The sequence below is a fragment of the Galleria mellonella genome, unplaced genomic scaffold (assembly GCF_026898425.1).
Source record: "Galleria mellonella isolate WM207_F2 unplaced genomic scaffold, CSIRO_AGI_GalMel_v1 utg146, whole genome shotgun sequence".
Taxonomy (NCBI): domain Eukaryota; kingdom Metazoa; phylum Arthropoda; class Insecta; order Lepidoptera; family Pyralidae; genus Galleria; species Galleria mellonella.
The window spans coordinates 7,808,814-7,820,212 of NW_026441999.1; positions in this window are offsets into that span (position 1 = coordinate 7,808,814).

The window sequence follows — 11,399 nt, forward strand, 5'->3', positions numbered from 1 at the left end:
CAGGCGCTTTGTGATTGTTGGCTGCGCGCGCATCCCGCGCACGGGCCAGCGACTAGAGAGTGTTTTGTTAACTTGGACAATTTAAAAATTTATTTGTTTTATTGTAAAATACTTATTGTTTTTTTTTTAATTGTTGATTAAATTTATTTACAAGATGAACCCTACTATCAATCCTACACGTACGTAATAAGTAAAATGTCTCGTAATAAGTAAAAACTCTCCCATACATAATTAAAGATTGTGTCCCATAAAGACAGTCGACTGTAATTCTAACAAAAATCTGTTATTTTGATGTAGACACTATATCACTGAACCGATTTTGATAAAATTTCTACAGGACCTGTAAGTATCTGTAAGTATATCTTTACAGATAAAAAAAACAAGTATTTTCTAAATCGATTAAGAACTGACGGAGTTATGAGGCAACACACATAAATAAAAATACAACCGTAAACCGAACCTCCTTTTTTTGAAGTCGGTAAAAATTCATCAATACGAACTGAACAGATATTCCACTGTACTCGCTGTTCATATTTATAGGCGACGGTTGCCAGATTCCTTGAGGTGGGCCGTAAGCTTGTTTGCCGTTTTATAAAAAAAAAAGTAGAGAAATATGATCCTTTATAATTCCGTTGCAAGCTCATATCCATCGTTATTGTCATTCATTGTTGGTATTCATTGAATGTCGTGCCAGCGAGTGCGATGTCAAGCTAGGGTTGCCAAAACGTTGTATGAGAAATATTCAGGGAGATTTCCATTCAAGATTTATAAAAAAAAATAGTCGACGTAAAATATATACTAACTAAATATATAGTAACTTTATTAATTTTTTTTTTGATAAAAAAGTGTGATTATTTGATACAACTGATAGAGAAAAATGCTTTTTGAATGGCGACTTTCTACAGGTACAAAACGCTGTTTAGGACGACCTCAAATGCTGTAAATATATACTGTGTGGTCCCGGCATAGAGTAGGCCACCCCTTTCTTTCCTGGGGGAGTCGTAAGAGGCGACTAAGGGTGGGCGAGGGATGGGCAGCAGCGTCCCTCTTAAAATATCTCTAAAAGCCTAACTGTGGTTGCCAACCTGCTTTCCAAACGTGGTAACTACGTGCATAACTCCCCTTATGGGAAAGACCTATGTGCATCTATGGCAGTACAACTGAAATATAATAATAATAAAATTCTAATTATTAATATTAATTTAGATGACTTGGCAACCCTATGTCAAACTAGCTTTTTGGGACGGCTGCGAGATCGAACGGCGGTGTCAGCGCCAAGTTTTAGGATAAATCTTTATTAACTTACATGAATTTTGGTGGCGCAAATTAGAATCTAGGTATTTAACCGTTTCTAAAATAGCAGGTTTCTTAATACTTTCGTGATAATGATGTTCTTGGTATGACTGTATAGAATTTATTATTACTACTAGCTTTTACCCGCGACTTTGTTTGCGTTCGAACCGATATATATTCATTGACAGGGACATAGCCTATGTCTTTCTCCATCGAATATAGTACATCAAATTTCATAGTGAATGAATAAATTAATACTCTTTATTGATTCCCTTCAAAGAATGCTACAGATTATAATGGTTAACAATATGTACAATATGACAAAAGTCGATTGCTTGGGTACCTCTGTCCCATTCATATTTCAACCGTGAAGCAGTTGTGTTTGCATGGCTGTGTTGGGTGGGATATGGAGTGAATTTACTGGGTACAGAGGAATAACACCTGAGTCCTCAGGAATGGCAACGCATGTGGGATATCATGGGCGAAACAGTACACTCTGTTATGTCCACGGTACTTCTCATGTCTATAGGCGACGGTTGCCACTTTCCATCAGGTGGGCCGTCCGCTTGTTTGCCATTCTAAGTTGCATATATTGTACGCGTTATAACGTATAATACAGGTGTATTTGTGTTGCACTGCACACACTAAATGTTACTTAGTCAAGCTAGACAACGATAATCCTCACATATCTGTTAATCTCGCAATCTGCAATGCGTCAACTTAGATTGACTCGACCGAACTTAATGTAACTTAGAGCTTTATGCTCACTATAAAACCGTTTACTTGACGTAAATCGTGGGTTAGCTTAACTTGGACATATAATGCAATGTCTTCTAATGAAATGTTTATGTATTTGCACATATAAACTCATTTATGGATACAGTTTTTTTTATGGGTGATAATGGAATGATGAGTCCGCCTGCGCCATCGGTATACACTGGTGCCCCACCAGTGAGTGATGATAGGTGGGAATGGAAAAGTCAGTTAGCCCATCGTGATGAATACACTTGGAATTCAGCACGATGGTTTCCAGGGAGACCACGAGAAGGTCGACCTGGTTGGGTATATTGCTAGCAATTGGGCCCTTAGTCTCCATTACTGACAATCCCTCCCCCCCTAGTTTAACCTAGTGGATTTTTCCTACGTCGTGGTGGAAAAAAAAATTTTACAAAGACAAACACTGTGAGACCCTAATAATGTTCCTCTTCACCAAAGTTTTTTCATTCCATCGAAACCTGATAAGATTCGGTAAATTAAAATGCAGGTATCTCCTTTAATCACTTGTATGGGCTCTTTGAAAGTTTAAAACTGGGCAAGCTTCGAAAAGAAAAATACCGTGAACGAAATTATGAAGTTTTCAAGTAAATAGAGTATCTGTTAATAAGATTGTAATAAATAAGCGTCCCGCTTTGGATTCGTACGGTTTTGTTTTTAAATAATGTATAACTAATATATTAAATAGGGGGGAAAGGGATTGTTAGTAACGGAGACTGAAAATCCCATTGCTAGTAATATACCCAACCAGGTCGACCTCCTCGCGGTTCTGGAAACTATCATGGTTAATTCCTGATGAATTCATCATGATGGGCCAACTGGCCTGTTTTTATTCTCATCTATCACCCTTCACTGGTGATCCGTCAGCGTATCCCGTTAGCGCAGGCGGGGTTACCATACTAGTGGCACGAGAGTGAATTAAAAAATTTTACGTATTTTTTTAAGTACATTTATATAGGTGAAAGGATTTAAAATCCGTTAAATATTTTTTTTTGTGTTTATTCATTCATCATCATCATCATCATATTAGCTTTTAACTGTCCACTGCTGGCCATAAGCCTCCCTCTTGGTTTCACCAGTAGTTACCACGCTTGGCAACCGCAGTTAGGTTTTAGAGATATTTTATGAGGGACGCTGATGCCCATTCTTTGCCCTCACTTGTCGCCTCTTACGACACCCACGGGAAAGAAAAGGGTGACCCATTCTATGCCGGGACCACACGGCCAGTTTTTATAATAATACTACAATAAATTAAAGTCTTTTTTATGATGTGGTCAATAAAGAATAAGTAAATAAATATATAAAGACCCCCACAAGATGCAGTGACGATCTGAAATGCATTGCACGGAGTCAGTGGACGCAGGTGGCTCAGGACCGTTCCTTATGGCAGTCTATGGGGGAGGCCTATGTCTAGCAGTGGGCAGATAATGGCTTGATAATGATAAAATAAATATATAAATACATAGACTACCCACATCTGTTAAGTACCAGTTAAGTAGTAAATCTTCTTTACTTTCCTAGAACAGTCCACAGAGGGCGTTACTGTTGCAGAAATAATTAAATTATATATATAAACTGCGAATAAAATTGCAAATACAATTTGTTCATAAAATTAAGAAGGATTTAAACCAAAACTTATAGTTGTGCTAGAAGTAAAGTAAATTTTACAGCATTCTACTGGCTTGTTAAATTCACTTGTGATCCTACAAAATTTATTTTTAGCCAACTTCAAAAAGAAGAAGGCTTACAACTCGGTTGTATTTTTTTTATACAATTTAGAATAGCAAACAAGCTGATGGCCCACCTGATTGAAAGTGGTAACCGTCGCCTATAGACATGAGCAGTACCATGGACATAACAGAGTATTATACTGTTTCGCCCATGATACCCCCCATGCGTTGCCATTCCTAAGGACTCAGGTGTTATTCCTCTGTACCCTGTAAACTCACGCCATATCCCACCCTTCAAACCGAAACACAGCCATGCAAACACAACTGCTTTACGGTTGAAACACGAATGGGTCAGAGGTAGCCAAGCAATCGACTTTTGTACAAAGTCTCCCAATATAGGTTTCATTGTCATTCAGATATCTTTTAACTAACTTCAAAAAAGGAAAAGATTCGGTTGTGTTTTTTTTTTCTTTTTATATTTGTTACCGTCAGTTCTAAACTGATTTGGAAAATCCTTCTTTTACCTGAAAGGATGTATTTACATATTGTTACTGTAGAAATTGTATTAAAATCGATTCAGTAGTTTTGATTTTAAATTAATTTTTTTTTTAATTTAAATTAAAAGTTTGCCATTATAAGTTGTATAAAATATATATATATATATATAAAATATTATATATATATATATATATATATATATATATATATATATATATATATATATATATATATATATATATATAATAATAATCCGTTGCATGGTTTAGAAGAAGTAAGCGAATAAATAGACAGACACGGAGAGACTTTGTTTTAGACTATTTAAAATTTGTGCCATATATTATATAATATAAAATGGTGGACAGATTACATACGTCTTCTATAGCTAGACCTAAACGGATGCGACCGACGCCTTCAGTTGTAAGCGTGCCTCTCTTTACTTTGACAGTAGTGATGCGCCAATTGTCAGTATCGACAAAACAAATAGGCACTTTGCTCGCTAGTATAACTCCTTCATTCATAAAAGTATTAAATGTGCAATAAATGTATTTTATATCTTATATAAGGAAGGATAAGCAACCTAAAGTGGCAATGGGCTGGTCACATAATTCGAAGAATCGACAACCGATAGGAAAAAAGGTTCTTGAGTGGCGACCACGTACGGGTAAACGCGGTGTAAGACGATCCCTCCACCAGATGGAGGGACGACCTGAAATGCGTTGCAGGGATTCAGAAATTGCAGGTGGCTCAGGATCATTGTTTATGGCAGTCTATGGGGGAAGCTTATGTCCAGCAGATGGGAAATAAACTCTATACTGAATATATAAAGATACCTATATTTATTTAGTTAAATTTTAATGCACAATTATATAATATAAGCAAGTGTACATATGGCGGATTTAACACCTAATGGCATTCTCCACCAGTCAACCATGAGGCGAGCAGAAAATTTAATAGGCGGCGGAGGCGGGAAGAGTGGCCCATACTATGCAATATGCTTTACAGCAACTTATTAACCATAAAAAGATAAAGACCTGCAGAATATATACCAGAAGATTCATTTTTTGTGTCAAAACAATTCGGATTGAACGCTAAATTCCTTTTCCGGGAAGCAGTCTCTAAAGTTAAGATAGCCCATAAGAAAAGAAAGAAAAAATAAGTAATAACAATTGTGTGTACAGAATGCAAAAATTATACAAATGTTTAATAATTTTCTATTACCAATTAACTATGAATATATACCATTATTTTATCGACTACAACAGTAGATAATATCATTTTATCGATATCGAGATCGCGTGTGTCCCGTCACTGAACCGTTTGTTCGGCAAACCGCATTTTGTGGAAGTCGCTAGACGGGCGTTTCCGAAATTAGATTCGCTTTGTGAGCGGGCTGTAATTCTGATTAAAACCATTTTCTGGCGTTCTCTGATTCAACATTTATCTCCGAGCTATGTATTGGCCTTTGAAACTCAACGCGAAAATTAATATGCGAAGGTATAACATCTTGGTCCGAGGATACCGTGGGCAGCACAGTGTATTCTGTTCATGTTTGTAGGTGACGGTTTACACTTTTCATTAAGTTGGCCATCAGATTGTCGTTCTAACAGGTCTTTAAACTAAGAAGATCTTTTTGTAAAACTGCTTATATAAAAAATCTTCGAATGGAGATATGATTTAGGGCGATTCAAATGCAGAAATTGGAGAAACACAAACTATAGGTAATTAATTTTTTCTAATCAAGCGGAAGAGATATATATATATATATATATATATATATATATATATATATATATATATATATATATATATATATATATTTCTTTCATACGTGTAGAAGTTTTTTTTTAATGGGAAAATGGTATGGTAACCCCGCCTGCGCTAACGGGATACGCTGGCGGAGCACCAGTGAATGAAATGAGATGATGAGAATGAAAATAGGCCAGTTAGCTCATTATGATGAATTCATCAGGAATTAACCATGATAGTTTCCAGGGAGAACCGCGAGAGGGTCGACCTGGTTGGGTATATTGCTAGCAATGGGATTCTCAATCTCCATTACTAACAATCCCTCTCCCGCCATACGTGTAGAGCTTAAAATTTTATATACATACATACAGCGCCATCTCTTGTGGTATGGATAAATTATTGAATTACGGATAAATGATTGAGTACGGATAAATGATGAATGAACATTTTTGTCAATAAAAATGCATAAAAAAACTGAAGAACATTTTTTTTTGCATTTTGTTAAAGATTATGATCATTTAAAGTCAAAATCGTAATCCTTTAACTTAATAAAACAAAAAAAAAACGGCTCGATGGATTGAATCGAAACTTTGTGGGGTTTTTGTGGGTATATTGAACTGTAAAAGGCACACTCAACATTACTGGTTTTCACTTTTCACTTATTTTAATTTATTTAGACAATTTAAATATATAATTTATTACTCATTATAATTATATTTAGAATTAGAATTCGTACAATCCCTTATTTTGTTTACTATCGGCAGGGTAGTAAACTGTAATAGATTAGGCATTGTTCACATCAACCCTTCCAGGAAGCCAAGCGATTATTAAGATACGTCACACGAGATTTCCAGATACGGGACAAATATACCATAACTACATGAAGTTTACATGTCAATCTTGGGTTTAAATTAGGCCCGATACAGTTTAATTAAATTTGGCTAAATTTAGATTCGAAATTTCTATATAAAGTCATGTAAGGTTGATATCTGTATCAAAATGAGACCTTATATATGTTGCTGTCAAAACTCTTAACCAGTCAAAAGTATTATTGACTGGCAAAATCAGTGAAAAGTACTTTTGACAGAACAGGTTGATCAAAAGTGGTTTTAACTGGAAATTACTGGTTATCAATACTTTTGACTGTAAATTTGCTGTTAAAAGCACTTTTAACTAACGCTCTTACTCAAAAGTAGTTTTAACTGCAATAAAGTATCAATCAAAAGTACTATTAACTGGTTAGATGTGAATAAAAAAGATATTTTGTTAAATGTGAAATCGTTTATTATGAAAAATTTGGCATTACAATCAATACAAAGGAAACATACTGACATATTTAAGAATTTCAACTGATACAACCAGTCAAAACCACTTTTGACGGAATCACTTTGTTAAAAGTACTTTTAACCAGTCTTGAGAATCAACTGCCAGCAGCAGTATTTCCGAACCGATACGACAACATAACCTTCATGAAAAGAGCATATTCCTTTTTAAAAGGCCGGCAGCACACCTGCAATGCTGCTGGTGTTGTGGGTGATCATGGGCGGCGGTAGTCACTTACCATCAGGTGAGTTGCATGCTCGTTTGCCCTCTGTGTTGTAAAAAAAAAATAACCAGTTTCATTGGGCAAAAAAAAAATTTACCGTTATTTTTGTCAAAAGTATCTGTTTGTGTTTAGATCATATTCAAATTTTATTTCTCTTGTTGTACGGCTAACTTCATACTGTGTTACCTAATCATTTTTTTTATACAACTTAGAATGGCAAACAAGCTGACGGCCCACCTGATGGAAAGTGGTAACCGTCGCCTATAGACATGAGCAGTACCATGCACATAACAGAGTATACTGTTTCGCCCGTGACATCCCACATGCGTTGCCATTCCTGACAAATACTACAATCTTTAGCAGTGCTGATATGATGATGATGATTTGTAACTAGCTTTTATCCGCGACTTCGTCTCCATGTACAAAATAAGTATGCTAATCAGAGAAGTAAACAAATTAAGAAGACGACAACTTGCTCAAATAAATACCCTTCTATATTGCTATGCTTCGAACTACGTCGGCCATTTTGTTTTTTATTTTTTAGTCTCGTGTTAGAGCCATTTTAATTTCATCATACCGAGTAGAAGGACATACTCGTAGGCACTTTGTCTAGATTAATCAAATCCGAGTGACGACGAAGTCGCGTGTAAAAAAAAAACAAGTATAAAATAGTTGAGAAATATTCTTGCATGCGACTGTACGTGCCGCAAATAGTCAATACGTGCGGTGGAAAATATTTTGGGTGTACAGTCGGCGACAATTTGAAAGGAGCCGGCTCGAATTGGACGTGCTTTGTGCGTCACCACAGAACTACGTACGATACCTGACGTGAATCGAGCTAGTATATATGTATGTTAACCATATAAACTTACTAATGCTACCAACATTTTAAACCAGAGAGAGACTTTGTACAAAAGTCGTTTGCTTGGGCAACTCTGACCCATTCGTGTTTCAGCCGTGAAGGTTGAGGTTATTTGGCAAATGATTATAAATTTTAATAGCCATTATGTAAGTACTTTTTTTGTATATCATTGAGCTAGTTTGAGGTAAATACAGATAAATAGTAAGTAAAAATATTTTACTAGACTGATAAAGGATCGAGAATGGACACTATAGTGTGGATCCGGCCTATGTGTTCCATGTTTAAAAAGCAAAACGCTAAGAAACAAACATGGCGGTCGTAAAACGTCACTTCATTGGCGTGATTTCTTATAAAACCCCACAATATGGGCATAATTTATTCAAGACGTAATCATGTCTAAGAATCGCTATAAAATCTACCATCGCCTTCAAGCGACGTAATGATTCTTCTAATACTACTTACTAGGTATATTACACGGCTTTGCTCGTAAAAAGGACAAGTACAGTCTGTATGTATTTCAATAGAAGTTATTAATTACATTGTATTTTACAAACTGATTTCAATTATGGCAAATATCAGTTATTTTGGTTTAAAAACTTTTTTTTTTATACAAGGTAGAATGGTAAACAAGCTGACGGTCCACCTGATGGAAAGTGGTAACCGTCGCCTATAGACATGAGCATAACAGAGTATACTGTTTCGCCCATGGTACCCCCATGCGTTGCCATTCCTGAGGACTCAGGTGTTATTCCTCTGTACCCAGTAAATTTACTGCCATATCCCACCCTTCAAACCGACACATAGCCATGCAAACGTGACGTTTTAAGAGGAACGCTGCTGTCCATCCCTCGCCTTTCCTTAGTCGCCTCTTACGACACCCACGGGAAAGGAAAGCCTATTCTATGCCGGGACCACACGGCCATACGGACATATGTACAGGTTATATTTTAAATGAGCCGTTCCGTACCAGGAGGAACCCTAAAAACGGTACCCTGGAGGAGGATCGGAAAAATTATAACCTCTTGGCTTATGGCTGCCGTAGGATGTTTGATGTAGCGCACAGCGATAGGCATAGAGACGATTCACTATTTAATAAATTAATTAATACTATAAAAATAAATGCAAATGGCTCGGGACTGTTCCTCATGGCAGTCTATGGGGGAGGACTATGTTTAGCAGAGCAATTTATCTATAATTTATAAATATAATTTATTACGTGGAATTATGGACGTGGACGATAATAATATAATGTTTTTTATTCAAATAAACTTAATTATAAGAATTTTTTAAATAGTAATTTTTGTATGATATATATATATATATATATATATATATATATATATATATATATATATATATATATTCTTTATTGCACTTGTAAGTTACATATAAAATAATCCATTTATAAATGTTGTGAGCAAGCACTTATCTCTGACAGAGATCTCTTCCAGTCAACCCAGTACAGTAAGAAAGCATTTCGTTAGCGTTCACTATTAATACATAAACAAATATACAGTTAAATAAAATATTAAAATATATAATAAAATATTACATAAATACATACAATATAAATACATACAATACCTACCTACTTATATATATATATATATATATATATATATATATATATATATATATATATATATATATATATATATATATATATGATTTTATCTTCCATTTGGAATGCAGCTGAGAACAACGTGTGAGTAATTCAACTATTGTTTTTTTTTTCAATTTTTATTCGAGTTACAACGAGTGTTTCGATTTACATCTTTAATTTGGCGAACTGTTTTGAATGGTGCCTTAAACAGGTCCATACAAACGTTCAAAGTTTTATATCTTTTTTTTATGTGCTATAACAAAAACTGAAATAAAGAAAAACAAATAAATAAAACAAATTAAATATTTATAATTATATATTTATTAGCATGCCACGTGGTACAAATTAGTTATAAATTAGTAAGCATATAGGACACGTGACACCCCGTCGGGGTGCCGCAATTTAAAGAGAGACCCATCCACTTTCGATGACAGTTAAAATCACATATTATTAATTATTTTTATTTATAAATAAATAAAATAAAACAAGTAAATGAAATAAAACAAATAAATAAAATGCGGTAACGCCTCCACGGGTTTCTGTTCCACCTCATTATTTCATAGTCATAACCCTGTGTTGCATGGCGCGCAATTTGCGTCCTTTGATATTTCCGCTGAATTGGGTCACTTTGGCCCCACCTACCCTGTTACTTGATTACTAAGGACTTTAGGGGTTAACACTTGGGCGAATGATAATTTGATTAAAACGCCAGTAAGTTCTATTTAACTTATTATTTGCTTGCATTTTGTTACCCAATGGCTTAGTGGCGAGGGTGGTGGTTCAATAATGGGGGGTACAGATTTTGATTTTGTATTTTTTTTTATACAACATAGAATGGCATACAAGCTGACGGTTCACCTGATGGAAAGTGGTAACTGTTACCTATAGACATGAGCAGTACCATGCACATAACAGAGTGTACTGTTTCGCCCATGATATCCACCATGCGTTGCCATTTCTGAGGACTCAGGTGGATGCAGGTGGCTTAGGACCTTTCCTTATGACAGTGTACGAGCAAGGCCTATGTTCAGTAGTGGACATATAATGGCTGAGATGACGATGACGAATCAATCAAATCCTCTTAATTGATTCCAAGTTGAAATTGATGTTATAATCGGACGACGGCCTAATTCAGTTTGTAGTGGCAAAAACTATGGGATATCGAGCCTGTAACGTATCACGGCGAGCCACCCTAATCTCTTAACATACGATAACTACGCGGCATTATAAATTCATGCCACGTACCGCACAAGGGCTTGGAATTCTGAAAACTTGATTTCCATACATAGTAATGAGACATCACTTTTTAATAACTTTTTTGATATACATATTTTGTATGATCGTACATTTTGTTCATACATAAATATCACAAACTAGCTATATATTGCGAATTTGCACGCGTGT